The sequence below is a fragment of the Apium graveolens genome, chromosome 11 (assembly GCF_009905375.1).
Source record: "Apium graveolens cultivar Ventura chromosome 11, ASM990537v1, whole genome shotgun sequence".
Lineage (NCBI taxonomy): Eukaryota > Viridiplantae > Streptophyta > Magnoliopsida > Apiales > Apiaceae > Apium > Apium graveolens.
The window spans coordinates 174,079,991-174,094,752 of NC_133657.1; the positions used below are offsets into that span (position 1 = coordinate 174,079,991).

At 34.2% G+C, this 14,762-nt stretch overlaps 1 pseudogene; it reads left to right on the forward strand.

Moving 5' to 3' along the window:
* Positions 1-359: 359 nt before the first annotated feature.
* LOC141698610 (ubiquitin carboxyl-terminal hydrolase 8-like) lies at positions 360-14,427 on the forward strand (annotated as a pseudogene).
* The last annotated feature ends 335 nt before the right edge of the window (positions 14,428-14,762 follow it).

The following is a 14,762-nucleotide window of genomic DNA, read 5'->3' on the forward strand; positions in this document are numbered from 1 at the left end:
AATTAAACAATGACAAATTTTGGATTTTTGATTATTTTGATAACCAAATTGAATTTTAAAATATGATTCGGTAATTGATAAAATTTAATTCGGTTCAATATTTAAAAATACAAATATTTTTATTTGAATACTTAAATATTCGAAATAATTTCTGTTGAACTTCAAATATCGGAATGCTCACACCTGCGGCTGTCCAACAAAAACAAAAGAAGAAAAAACTATATAAGAATACAAAAAGAGGCTGAAAAAAGAAAAATACCATATTGAAAAAATTAAGATAAACAAATATACACCTGTTATTTCTGTAAATGAGTATAACAGATTTGGAAACACTTAAAAATTGTCTATTCTGAGACAAATGTAGATACAGACGTGTATGTATGTATACATTAGTTAATTTCCCTCCTCCCCTGCCTGTCTGAATCTCCTCTCCCCATTGTTTCTCCTCCATTCTCTCTCTTTCTCTCTCTCTACAAATCATTCCAAACCCTTTCTCTCTCTACACAATCTATACATTTTCTCTCTCTAAAATGGACGTTGCTCCCCGAGATTGTTCCGATACTTCTCCGTCACCTCGAAACGATGACGATGTTCATGTCTATTGCGTTCCGTACAGGTGCAACAATTTATATACTCTCGCTCAATTTATATATTGTTGTTTTGTACTTTGAACTTGAATCGATTGAATTAGTTGACATCTCAATCTTAATTGTGGTCCGCATCAATAATAATATTTAATTGTTAGTATAAGTTGGAATGTTGATGAAATGTAACGTAGTTGTTAGCATTTTTGATTGATGTTGTGATTTCGATGCGTTATTAGCAGTTGATTGTTAGTTAAGTTTGAATCTCACAATGTGTGATGTTTCTACAGTTGTTAATATGATTTTGAAATATGTTGTTTTCTTTAATGTGTTAGATTAGCTTTTAATCTTCGAATTGATGAGGAAACCAACGAGTTTTTTAGTAAGTCGGATCACTGCGGTGTTTTATGATTCTGTGAATTTAGAAGCTGATGTCATATTGGTTATTGTTACTTCTCCTTACTCAAATTTAGTATATGAATTTTGCTATTGCTTGTGTCATATGAGTTTAAATCACTAAAGTGAAGCAACTCAAAAATTTAATCTCATCCATGGTTTTATGTAATAATTCCCTTGCCATTTCTTTTGTCATAATTTGTAAGGTATTTCCAACCACTTTTATCCTACTAATGTGTTTTTTAGACTGTATTTTTTAAAGTTAATGGTTCTTGTGCATACAAAATATGATGCTAATTTGTGGATATATATTAAGATACTCCGGACAATGAATATCTACTCATCTCTTTACCTTCACCTGATAAATTTGCTACACATGCAACTATTTTTGTGATATAGGTGGTGGAAGGAAGCTGAAGAATCTACGTCGGGAACTGTATCAGATTGGCAGGGAGGGATCTTATATACTGCATCACCAACCTCATCAGGGCCGATGAAACTAATCAACAGCATATTCAGTTCAGACATCGTATTTAATCTTAGGAGAGAGGATGATTTTTTGCAGGATACACAGAGTGGCGAGGTTGGAATTTCTGGACGAGATTATGCCCTAGTACCTGGAGAGATGTGGTTGCAGGCACTCAAATGGTTAGTGGCAATTAGCAATTCCTTTTTTCCTTTTTGTATAGTGGCAGTACCGATGCTTTTCATTTAAGAAATTAAGTTCCTGAGGCTTTAGAATGAGAGTATCTAAACTTTTCTTAAGTTCACTTGGCACTAAAAGAGGGGGTGGGGGGAGTAATCTTTACGAATTTTGGAAATATGAACCTTTTGGAGAACCTTTCCCACTTTCAGTTTGGGTTGCTAAGTAATTAGAAGCTGGCTGTTTGTGCCCTTTGTTGGTCTGTATGTATCCATAGTTTGACATACTTTTTTGCTGATTTTAATTGAATATCGACTTAGGTTGCTGAATTGCAAATCTATGTAGTTCTTTTGCATTAGTTACTAAATCTTTTTTCTTCTGCAAAAATATTCTATTTGTAAAATTTTTAAACTTATTACTGACTTGAGTGAACAAGTTGTGTTCATTTATCCTTTTTGAGTTGTTGCCAAATGTCGCTAGGTCACTAATTCATTCTGTTTCCTCCCTTACGCGCGTGTGTGTGTATCTGTAGAAATCCAAGAGGAGAAGTATACCAGTCCGGTTGTTCGACCATGAATACCCCGATCCTCTATTTTTTTGGCCCACAACTCCCTTTATCTTATTACCAGCATCATTGTGATCTTTTGTTGTTCCTCGTTTAGGCACAGCAACTCTAAAGCTGCATCAAAAAATGGTAGAACCTTCTTGGCTTGTGAAGATGATATGAGTGATATCTATCTTTTACAACTTAGGCTTTCAACTCCAAGTGAAGACAATTTATTGGGCGTGAGAATAAGCAAGAAGGTGCATAATTTATCCTACACCTTCCTTTTGATTGTTGTTGTAGCAGTTAAAATGGATTTCCACTCACAAATACTTGATACAGCTGAGCATTCGGTCTGTTCGGTCCAAAACCGGACCGAACCGAATAGACCAAAAAACTGAATAGTCATTTTTTCTTGGACCGAACCGGACCGAAGTTATATTATGGACCGGACCGAACCGAACCGAAATAATTCGGTTCGGTCCGGTTTTGGACCGAATAGACCGAAATTTTTTTCAAAAATAAAATTGCATTATAAATTAAATCACAAATTATAAATTTTAAAATATAATTAAAGTAATGTGATATGTAGAGTTCTAATACTCCATAAATATAATTACAAATTAAAAATTTTGATTATAATTTTTAAGATATATGTAAAATATATATAATACAAAATTATAGTATTTATGATTTGGTCTATTCGGTCTATTCGGTCAGGACCGAAATATTTGTGAAAAGAACCGAACCGAACCGAATTTTAATTCGGTCTATTCGGTTCGGACCGAATAGACCGAATTTCTGAAAAATTTAGGACCGAACCGAATTAGCACGGTTCGGTTCGGTTTTTCGGTTTCGGTTCGGTTTTGCTCAGCCCTAATGATACTCATCAAATATCTCTACGTTTGTGTCTCTTCTAGACACTTGTTCTAGATTTTATTTCAATTAATCTACCTTTTTTCATTCAAGCTTTCCTTATCAAGCATTGTCTATTTATCATGTCTTTCATCTAGCAAAGCAAAATGTTAATAATTTGGTCTGTTGATGCTTATAGTAAAATGGAAAAAAAGTTACTAAAATATTGGATTATTGTACCTTGTAATAAAATAGCAAAGAACTAGGATTTGGTGAAGGACCTCCTGGTATAGTATCATTTTCGAAAGATAACGTGCCAGGAAAAAAAAATAAAGCAACACTATGCAGTGTAAAATGTCACGATTAATGAGTTAGAGGAGATGATGATTGTCATCGTCTGACAAGCAGAAACTTAAAAGACAGCAAGATTAAAGGGGTAAATGGAGTGAGTACCCTGTAAAATAGATTAGCAGAAGTATTGGGAGGCGGGAGCTGATTGAAAATAATGTTGGAGAATGGTAAGTTCTCCATAGATGGATGTGTTATAAACTTATATCTGTCCACTGGATCATATTTTTGTGCTTCAAGGGGTAGGCAGACCATCTACTCAATTATGCTTCAGGTCACACTATTGGGAGTTGCAATACGCTGATTACTCAATAGTCTTTATTAATTTAACATTTCATGGTTAACATTTAGATATTTATTTGTACAAAGTGACTCATATGTCCTCCCTTTATCATTCAGTTGAATCATTAGGAACTGTGATATGTTGATTGTTATTTCATATATCTCTGACATTAAGGTTTGTCATTTTCAGGATAATGCAACCGAGTGTTTTAGAAGGGCCTGCAAGATTTTCAGTATTGATTCGGAGATTGTGAGTAAACTATTACATATAATGTGCATTTAGTATCTAAAATCTTGTGCAGTTGTCTTATAAACAAGCTCAACAACATAAAATATTTTTCTATGTATATTTTCTTGTGAGAGCTTGTACCTAGAAAGAGAACCTGCTTCTATTCTATGAAAAAAGAGGAATTTAAGTTAACCAAATGAGCTACATGAAGAGAATATAAGATTTCATAATAGGGAAGACAATGCAAGTGGCAATGTTTGAAACAAAGACACCGCGAGACTGCATGTCCATTTTAAATCATATACTTATGCCCAGTGGCGGATCTACACTAGGCCCAGAACAGGCCATGGCCCTCCCTGAAATTTCTTCAACAAGTACATGTACAGCTATAAAACCAATTGTTTAAGTTGGTATAGTGGTAGAAAATGTGATTTTCTCACATGAGAACCATGGTTCGAAATCTGGAAACTGCATATTTCATGCTTTGACAACAATTTTGTCACAATTACTTTTTTTAAGCTTTTTTTTCTCAATTTGGCCCACCCTGGATCCTACTGCTGCGTCCGCCACTGATTATGCCAGATTTTAAGCTGTTAGAATATAGTTTTGTGTCTAAAATAACACAATGTTTAGTACTGTCAGTTTTGATGGTTCTCTACTTCATCTTTTGCAGTTACGTATTTGGGACTTTTCTGGGAAAACAACTCAATATTTTCTGAACGATAAAGATAAAGGAACCCTATACTCTCAAATGCAGGTGGAGCAGGATGTAAGTTCCTGACGCTTGTTCATAAAATCAATTTACATCTGTTATCAATTCTAATAAAGGATATAATTTATTGTCCAATTCCATAAATATATTGGGCTTAATCAGGTAGCTTAAACAGTGATGGGATATTTGGTACTTCATATTTAAAATGTTTAAACCAGACTAGTAGAAAAAAAAGGAGTAAACGAGCTGTTTAACTTGCCAAGATTACAGCTAAAGATTCTTTTATGTATTTGTTCACAAGATATGGAAGAGTCAGTACATTAGCTCGATCGATATTGTTAAATTATATATGTATAATCCATTTTAGTGAATTCTCCAAAATTCTATGTTTGAGAAACTACGTAGAATAGGACATTTTTAGGTGTAGTAATAGTGGTCTGTGATAGCACCTTTTTGATTGGTTACCCTTTTTTAGCAATCATGGCGGTCCTTATGAGCACGCACATAACACTGGTAAAGTGTGTGCCATGACTTTTAAAAGACATAAATTGGTGATTTAAGCATTATGGTTTAAGCCCTAACTCATCAATTAGATGTGTTGTGGTCTAACCCAAACACATGTATAACGTCTGTTATAGTCCAAGCTCTAATTTCAGCCATAAACAATACCTTTTTTTATTACACTGAAGCAACATTTGTTTAATTATTTTTTAGTTAATAAAGGATTATTAGTACGTTGTTAGGTTATATTTTTCTTTCTAAAAATATAATGGTTATTTTAGATTTGTGACGGACATTATTAAAACCAATTGGACTACCTAAAGAGGGCCAACACCCTTGGTCTGAGCTATTTGAGTAACTAACATGGTTTGGAGCTTGGATCTCTCTGGAGGTCTTAAGTTTGTGTCCTGGGTATCCACAGAATCTCACATTCTAATATAGGCAATATCTTTTAATTATCTCGCGAAATATGGGTTCCAAGTGATCTGCTCTCTACATTAGTGGCTTCTCCTTATACCTTAAGGTTCTGAAGGAGTTAGTAATCCAGAATATCCAGTTAACTTAATGAATGTAATTCTGATACATTTGTCTATATTTATATAGACAATATTGTCTCTCCACTTAAACATCTGCATGACATGGTCTGTTGTGACTTCACTCTCTTAGTAATTTAGTTTGAAAAGTGGTGTCATTGACAATATTTAATGAATTCTTATTTGTTTCACCTGAACCTAGGTTTCTTCTCATCTATGGCAACCACGACTTTATCTACTGTAAAAAAAAAAGTAATCCTGTAAATAAACTTTTTTCACTTCTGTGAAATAAATTCTTTGTTAGAGAAACTGTGTTGTTGCAGGAGACAGTGCTGAATGTAAAAGTGTTGGCTTGTAGATTTTTCACCAAGCATCAATATAAAGTGTTCTAGAATCTTTTCCTGCAATGCTTTCTTCATTTTCTCTTATTTCTTACTTTCAAAATAATTGGTATATTGGTACATGGTCACCGTTTTTTATTGTTTTCTTCCACTGTTTGCAGATTCTTTTAAAGCTGCAAGTTTATGGTTTATCAGATAGTAGTAGAAACGAAATTAAAAAGGATGAGATGACAGGTCAACATCCTAATGCAACTTCACTCATGATAAACAGTGATTCTGGAAAGTTCATCTCAAGTTTTGTCCAGAGTAGTTTGCCAACCTTTGGTGGAAACACCAATGAGGCTGGGTCTTTGGGCTTGACCGGATTACAGAACTTAGGGAACACTTGCTTTATGAATAGTGCACTTCAGTGCTTGGGACATACACCAAAGCTTGTGGACTACTTTCTTGGAGATTACAGGCGGGAAATAAATTATGACAATCCATTGGGCATGAATGTATAGTTATTGATTTTATTTCTTCACTTTTCACGATAATATTTACTCCCTGCTTTCCAAATTATGCGAGCCACTTTTTATTTTTCTACCCAGTTTAAGGCCTATTAAATCGGTACTTGTTAATAGTGTTTTTTTTTAAATGTGAAGTTTCTATTATTATACAAAACAAAAAATATTTATTTACTGGTACCCCTTGATACGCAGAAAGTGTGTGAAAAAATGAAAAAATAAGTGGCTTACATAATTTGGGATAGAGGTAGTATAAATTATGTGGTTATTATTTGTCACTATTGTTCTTTTCTTCTGCACCCACCCACACAATATAATAACGTGTTGATAATTTCTTACGTCTACACCACCAACTCATGCAGATGTTCATCACTTTTTTTATTACAAAATATTATATGGATCAAAATTCCTAATAACTAGAACTTGTGCAGGGTGAAATTGCTTCCGCCTTCGGAGAGTTATTGAAGCAATTATGGGCTCCTGGAGCAACACCAGTAGCTCCAAGAACATTTAAGTCGAAGCTTTCTCATTTTGCTCCTCAATTCAGTGGCTTTAATCAGCATGATTCTCAAGTTCGTAGTCTTTGCCACCCCTTAATTTTTTAAATAAGATCTGTTTCTTGTCCTCTCATTTTAATTTAGGTTGGGGCATGGAGGAAAAACATAAAGGTTTATATTTTGGGGTAGGCATACTGTATCTTTCCCCAAAGAATAAGGTGGTAAAATTAAATGGCAGGAACTCCTTGCTTTTTTATTAGATGGACTTCATGAAGATGTGAATCGCGTGAAAATAAACCTTACGCTGAAGTTAAAGATTCAGATGGTCGACCAGATGAAGAAGTAGCAGATGAGTACTGGCAAATCATTTGGCTCGGAATGACTCTATCATCGTTGATTTATGCCAAGTGAGTAGTATATCTATGTTTTTCAACTTGTTAATTATGTTGAATCTGCATACAGGTTTAGCACTATCTAGAAACATTAAATGCATTAACATTACAGGAAAGTTAAATATCCTTTTGGCGCTGGGGTTAGGGTTCAATACTAAATGCATTATAGTCATATGCTTTTAGGCTTCTGGGTTTGTTGTTGTACCTTACAGACTAAAAAATAAGAAATAGATAGATAATCTTACATTGATTTTTGGAGGATAAGTGCCCGGTCATGTGATTTTCAAAGGTTTAAAGTTTTAAAAGTGTAGAAGGCGACGAACGTTAGTTTCACATAGGTGCTGTAAATTTTATAAGGAGAAGAATCACTGTCTTAATTATTTCCACGGTTCAGTTAGGTGTTTTCAGTGGTAAAAGTGTGTAGTTTAATTATTAGTAACTTTACTATTTACATTGATATTATCATTCAGTTTTTTTTTAAAAACACCTGGTAGACAATGAAATGCATTCCGTTATAGCTCTAAATGACTATATGTTTCCATATCCTATTTCTGGAATCAGGCGAGTAGGTATATTATTGCTAACATATGTGAAATCTTATTGCATTATAAACAATATTACAGGGGCAGTATAGATCAACGCTAGTGTGTCCTCTTTGTCGGAAGTCTTCGATCACGTTTGATCCATTTATGTATGTTTCGTTGCCATTACCTTCAACATCAATAAGAACAATGACTGTGACAGTTATGACCACAGACGGAAGTTCTCAGCAATCTTCTGTCACTATTACTGTTCCTAAGAATGGAAAATTGGAGGATCTTAATCAGGCCCTAGGAAGTTTGTGTTCAATAGGAGTTGATGAAACCCTTTTGGTGGTGGAGGTATATTCTGCAGCTCGTATGAGGCACTAAATTAGTATCTTGGGTAACATTACTTTCTTTGTAAGCTCTCTGGCTTTAATTTTATTTTTTTGCAGGTTTACAACAATAAGATTATTCGTTATTTAGAGGATCCTTCTGATTCTTTATCCTTAATTAGAGACGAGGATCGATTAGTTGCTTATCGGTTGCCAAAAGATTTTACAAAATTGCCTCTTATTGTGTTTATGCACCAGCAGATGGAAGAGTAAGTATCACACAATTCTATATTACAATAGTGGACTGTCTTTTCGTAGTTGGGTCATGCATTCATGTATGTATTATAATAATGTAACTATATGAGTGCTTGTAGAAAGCTTGACAGGATAAAGATATTTCGCTTACAGTAACATAGGAGAAAGTTTTCTTAATTAGGTGGAAACTACTTTTAAATTTGCACCTGGATTGAGATGTTATTGAACAGGATGGATCGTGTCTAGTGGTTAACTTATTATGAAGATAAATTATACTTTTTATGCATGCATTATCTTTGATTCAGTCTGTTCATTAAAAAAGAAGAAGTTGGAACTACTAAAAAAAGAAGAGAGAAAAGAGTTTGCATTTGGTGTTTATAGAATCTTCTTGCAGTGAATGGACGAAGGGCTAAATGACATAGCTATCACGTCTTATAGTTAGAAAGTTAAGACTCTAATGTACTTTATAAAGTTAAGCCTCTAATATATATTTCAAGTAGAACAAACCTCGTATTTTTAGTAGAACACAGCTTAGTTACCTCATGTCAAAAAAAAGCTCAGTTACCTTGAGCAGAGTTTATTTTTTTTATTATTGCTATATAAATTACAGAAAAATGCAGTATTAATGCTAATATTGATAATGATAATACCAAGTTTCTGTTTGGCATATTACTTCCAATCATGAGAGGACCCTTGACCCATCACAAGGCAACAAACGTCCTCTAAATCTTTATGTACAAGTTTATCCCCAGTAAATGAGGCCTACTGTAACACCCCAGTCCCACATCGAGGAGATTTGAGACTTCTGTTTAGTTTATAAGACAGAGTACTACTACTACGTGCACTAACAAATCATGATTTTTTTGGGGCTTGTGGTGGGCTAGTTGTTACCCAAGTTGGCTGCATTTGGGACAGTAGACTTCGGCTTATTTCGGAATCGGGACTTGACCCCTTTTTCGAAAAAGGCTCGGGATTTGACCCGGGTTGTCACACCTACCCTCCTTTTCTTAGATTTCAATAGTGATCTAATATTCCTAATTTTTTCTCGCTAAATCCTGTCTTAAGCACTATAGATATCCCAAGTAATAGCAATCTTATTAAACTCCGTGTGGAATTTATATTAGAGAATAATACCCATTTACTATCTCTTTCTTATGTGATGTTAATACCCCAGTTTTGGTGTACATCTCTTGCTAAACTATCTATTTTTTGCCTGATGCTAGAAGTTTCCGCTATGGTAGATCAGTCAAATCCGTATTTGAAGCAATCTTGAATATCCCGTGTTCTTACGGTTATGAATATTATATGATAGCAAACACTGAAAAAAGATACAACTTCATGTGAAGTTCAACTCCCAGCATTATAAGTAATTGTTTTCATCAGTATAAAGAAAGCTAGTGTGTTAATAACATCATCTGCACTCAGATTTCCATTATACGAGGTGTATGTGACCCATAAAATTAATTCACTCTGATTACATTAATAAACAGAAGCAAAACAAGTGTGATGTATGTGTGTTGTGCAGTTAGGCACAACACATTATTTATCACATCATAATTGAAACTTAAAAGGTAAACAGATAAAACTTAAAAGATGTTGCTGCATTATTTATCATATTAAAGAAAGTTTATGGAGATAGTAGACTTGGTTTTTGTCATCCTTACCCTGCAAAATAAGAGACAACTGTAGTTTAGCTCCCTTTTTTATAAAAATAACTCCAAGATAACCTTATTATCATTAACTCTCATGTCCTGAAGCTCAGGAAAGGTGTTCAGCTTGCACTATCATACCTCGGGTTACAAATTATGATACTAAACTATGACTTTTGCTATAACCTCCTCTGACTTTTAGATATTTGGTAAGATATAGTATAATTTTTAAAAAAAAACTGATAATGGGAAAATTCATTCTGTAGTGCATAGAAAGTACATGTTTTATTGATTAGATCAGAGCTTTTCTTTTTATATATAAGTTTTCTCAAAAAAAAATTATGCAAAATTTAATTATTTCGAAGCTCAAGTATACTGCGTGTGTAACTTCTTGTAACTTGTATACTTTTAAATGCGTGTAACTTATCATGTATTGAATTAACTACAAACTATAACTGTACGCTGCTTTAGTCATCTGATTCTTTTGGGAGCTTAGTTATTTTATTAATATAGTGTGTAGATTTTTCTAGGAATGTATATTCGAGTTATAATATGCTAACATGTTTTCTTCTCCTAATATGGTTTTTCCCTGCCATTTTGATATTCTACAAATGTTTTAACAATATTGAAACTGTAGGAACAATTTTCTTGGTAAGAAGACAACAAGGTGGAAAGCATTCGGAATTCCCCTTTTAGCAAGTTGTAGCATTGCAAATGGATCTGATATTCGTGCTTTGTATTTGAAGTTGGTTGATCCGTATTTGGATCCTGCAGATAATATGATAGACAACTATGATATTGATGTGAGCACTGCAAATGAAGGAACAACTAAACTTGAAGATACTTCATTTCTAGAATCTGCTGAGGGTGCAGTTACCCCTAACAAGAATTCCTTGGATATGCATACAACTACAGATTTCAACTATTACAGAGCAGATGAAAAAGGAACAGGCAGGGGTTCTGAGATTGAAATGAATGAGCAGATAACATGTGAAGTTCTCCCGTGCAGACTAAATGTTATTGTGTGTTGGCCAGAGAATATGGTTGCACGACGTAATACACTGCTTCTTAGCTCATTACCAGAAACCTACAAATCTGGTTTCTTTTCAAAGAAACCAAAGGAGTCTGTTTCTTTGTATAAATGCCTCGAGGCATTCCTCAAGGAAGAGCCCCTTGGACCCGAAGACATGTGGTAAGTTTCTTCATCTTTAGCTTTTTAAATCTGACATTTTACAACTTATTCCCTGCAGCACAATTTGTAGTCTTTATTAATAAGGTAAACACCATTTCGGTGGAATACAATAGTACCAAGTAACAAAAATACCAAATTTTGGTTATTACTCAAACTCAAATCTGATTTCCTCCAATTACGTAATTATATAAGATTTATTTAGTTAAATTAATTCTTTGGTTTACACGGGCTCAATTCCTTATAACTACATATTTGAATATTTATTTATATAGATTTTCATCCTAATTTTAGAATTGTATTCTCTACAAATACATATCAAAATAATACTATTTGTTAGAATAATAATATAAGATCGAGGAAAGGACCTCTCTCTAACACCTAGGTTTTAAAGCGACTAGTTCTTCGCCATGGTATCAGAGCTTAGGCTGGTGGGAGAACTCAGGTTCGACTCCAACCACCCTCAATATCTCACAATTTATCGTGGACACGAAAGGCCAATTAATGCTCCAAAGATGGCGCCCGTGATCTACTCTTCGACCCATAAATGGGTTTTCGAGTGAGGGGGAGTGTTAGAATAATAACAGAAGATCCTGTGAAAAAGGCATTTCCTCTAACACCTTGAGATTTTAAAGCGATTGGTTCCTTGACACTATTAATTATATTTATTCTCGATAATTTGTTATATTTAATCTTTTCATATTAATGTTTAAATCTCGGTCCGTGCTCTGGTTATTTGCTAGTAAATATTTAAGATGCTTTTGTGGTCAAGGGGTTAGCTTCCGTATATTGGATCTACTAGGTTATACCTATTATATTCTGAAGAAAAATATCCCTTTTAGCCATTTACATGATATACACTTGTAAAATTTTCTTTAATATATACCAATTTGATGCAACATAACACTAGTAGATCCAAAAAAATTTAACTTCTATGAGCCACCTTAACATTCAGATTCAAATATTGTATTAATCATGGTTTGTGATGTATTTTTTCTCATGAATTAAGAACGTTTTTCTGAACAATTGTACACTACGCTTGTTATTGGTCTCAAGAGTGACTGGGAGGGCGGATCCCCAAAAACATCTTGCTAAGAAGTATCCTCGTATAGTCGTATATATTCTCATTGCCCAGTCTACGTTCCTTGGAAACATTGTAATTTGCCTAGTTTGAAGTTTTTTAACAAAATTGTGATTCAACAAAGTGTGACCGTAGTCAGTATAGATTACAGAGTTCTTTTTTAGGGTTTTCTTGATTTAATGCACTAATGCTATTTCTGATATACTGTCATTGTCCCCACTCTTAGGTACTGTCCTGTGTGCAAGAAGCATTGTCAAGCCAGTAAAAAATTAGATCTGTGGAGACTGCCTGAGATCCTTGTCATTCATTTAAAGAGGTTCTCATACAGCAGGTTTTTAAAGAACAAATTGGAGACTTACGTTGAATTTCCAGTCCACGATCTTGATCTATCTTCCTACATTTCCTTCAAGAGCGGTGACTCTTCCAACTGTTATATGCTTTATGCGATTAGTAACCACTATGGAAGCATGGGAGGTGGTCATTATACTGCATTCATCCATGTAAGCTGTGCTTCTCAAAATAAATAATCTAACTGTTGTGTGAGTTGTTATATTCTTTGCAACTTTCAAGGGCTTGTTTTCTTTGTTCTACTTAAATTCAATCAAAAATCTTATTTTATCACTACTTGTGTAAGAAACCAAAGGAAATTAGTAAAAGAAAATCCTGGAATGTTTAGGAAACCAACACTGAACTACTGAAATAAATTATGCTTACCTGTGTCTAGTTTGTAATAGAGTCAACTTACAGCTGTATACCATAGGTTCGGGTACCACCAGTTAGATGCATAGTAACTCTTCAACGGCCGTGGCTAGATTATGACTCAAGTTTTTATAGTTTGTGATGATTATGGATAAACTGAGACCATCTTTCTTAAATTTTGTGAAGATAAACCGTGAAATGATGGGTTTGCATTTTTATTTGCACATCTTTATGGGCCACCGATGTTTAGTATCTGCTGAAGTCCAGGATTCATGAATTCATTCTGTTGTTTTTTTTATCTTGGAATGTTATTTATTTGCTCTATTATTTTAGATTGTATCTGCATAAGTATATAACTCTTTGATCTCATTTCGATAATGCACGGCCAGTTTCTGTACTAATAAGAGTACACTATGATTTTAGCAAAAAAAAGAGTACACTATGACGCTATGTACGATGGGATAATGGATATTTCCAGGGATCTTAGTTACTGGGGATTGCCGATTTATACTCTTACTGTAAAATGGACCTATACCCTTGTCTGCGTCTCTGAGCGTTAGCATGGTACCAAGGTGTAAGATGAAGAGGGCATGTAAGATGACTCAATATAAGTGGCCTCTTATTATCTCAGATAAGTTATGTTAGTTGTGAGTTCTTGACCGCATTCCATTTAATTGTAGTTAAACTATGTGTTGGGCCTCGAAGATGGAGGCCCACTGGTAATGGGGAAAACAGCCTACGAAGAAGAATAAAAACATTAGTCATGTCTATGCCTGACAAAAATTGAAGCCAAGTTCAAAAATTATTTAGCCCTAGTGCATGTACCACCGCGTCTGAAGATAAATATTTCCTCAGTATCCCCGGCCCCCTTCCCAAAAACCACTTAAACAAGAAGTCTGATAAAATGTTATCCTATTGTTATCTTATTAATTTTTCTGAGTCTTGTTATTGATATGATGTAGCATGGTGGCAACCGGTGGTTTGACTTTGACGACAGCCATGTTTCTCCCATCAGCGAGGACAAGATTAAATCTTCGGCCGCTTATCTTCTTTTCTACAGAAGAGTTTAAGATGTCTAACATCATATTTTTCGTTGGTGATTATTGGGATTAGATTATATATACTCAATACATGTTAGGTCATATTACAAATTTATACACAAGTAGCATCTTTTAGTTTATGACATTAGAGTTAGTCGATCATTTTGAGGTATATGAAACAGAAAGCACCGCTATAAGTGTGAAATTGGTGCTCGAGGATTGTAACATAATAGTTGGACTGATCTTTCAATGGAGTAGAATTCAATATTAAAGGCATACTATATATTTATGTTTACATGCAGTTGGATAATCTGTTGATAGAGATATAGATTTTAATGTTAGCTTTGAACTCCTTTTAATTTACTGAGGTTCAGAATGTTTATCAAGCTTCAATTTTTTTGTTTGGGAATAGTCTTTGATTGTTTCCAGGAAAACACCTTGTGGATTGTTCTTGTAGGCACAGCGCAGTATCTTGCAATTCTATCTTGCAATTAAAATATAGGATGTATTTCAGGGTAAGGGTTTAGTTTACGTAGGTATGTTGGTTTAAGTCCTGTATGTTGGTTTTCATTGTTACGACTAGTAGATCTAAAAATTATTCTACCGGCTGCCTTTACATTTATATTTACA